The sequence below is a fragment of the Mus pahari genome, chromosome 2, assembly GCF_900095145.1.
Source record: "Mus pahari chromosome 2, PAHARI_EIJ_v1.1, whole genome shotgun sequence".
In the NCBI taxonomy this organism is placed as follows: Eukaryota; Metazoa; Chordata; class Mammalia; order Rodentia; family Muridae; genus Mus; species Mus pahari.
The window spans coordinates 99,171,842-99,173,050 of NC_034591.1; positions in this window are offsets into that span (position 1 = coordinate 99,171,842).

Genomic DNA, 1,209 nt, shown 5'->3' on the forward strand with positions numbered 1-1,209 from the left:
TGCAAGGTGCAGAACAGATTAAAATTTTATTTTTCAAAAAAATGAATCTGTTTTCAGAGCTGTTTGCTAAGATATAATGATATATGGGGCAACTTTTGGGTGCTCCAGTACATCCTGGGTTAGAGAGGCAGGCTAGGAGAAACACAAACAATCCTTTGGCCTTTGTACCTCAGCCTGACACACAGACACATGGGATCCTTGAATGTTGTTTCACATCTCAGCTACATGTAAAATGCATAGGTACCTCCAAGATGGCTCCACAGAATTGTTTCCTACTGGTATTTATGAATTTTTGCCCCCCCCCCAAACCATGAATGGTGCTATCATGTAACCCATAGAGTAAGATGGAGGGGGAGGGGGTGGCACGTGACCGGTAAGGCTACATCTTTAAAAGCAGTGTGACTTCTGCCATTGTGTTTTGTATTGTTGTTGTTTTGTAAGGTATTCTGTCAGCAAAGGCAGTTGTCAATTAAAGACACTGGCACCTCCCTCCTGAAAACAGCTGACGCCAACCTGCCATGTGCTGGGAGTGCTGGTTGGTTTTTGTCATCTTGACACGAAGGGTGCATCTTCAGACGGCGTACGCCTCAACCAACATCTGAGTACAACCTGCTGGGACTCTGGACTTAGGAGGTTCCAGCACTGATGCTGGAAAGAAGTTAATGCTTAGGAGTCATTGAGATGGAATTCACCTCACCTGTGAGAAGGACGTGAATTTTAATGGCGTGTAGTACACACTGCTGTGATGATTAGAGCGTGGCTCCCCAGTTTGTGTTAGAAACAATATTCAAATTCTTAAACTAGAGAGATCAAAGTGGGTGAACTTTGGAAAGAGATAGGGTCCTGAGAGTTCTTCCCTGGTGAACAAGTTAACTTACTCATGGATTGATAGATGAGTGTTTCACTGTGATGGTTGGTGTGGTCAAGTGGATAGGATCTGGAATGACATAGGAGGCAAACATCTGGACATATCTACAAGAGACTTTCTGGATTAAGTTAACCGAGGTGGGAAGATGCACGCTGTGACAGCTACTCTTGATCGCCAACTTGTCTACTTCTAGAATTGACTACAACCAAAAACAGGCTGGACACAACTGTGAGGGATTTTTGCTTCATCATTTGAAGTGGAAAGCCACACTTCTAGTCTGCACCTTTGATCTGGAAAGACACCCTTTAATGCAGATCTTTTGAGGTGGGGAGATCCACCTC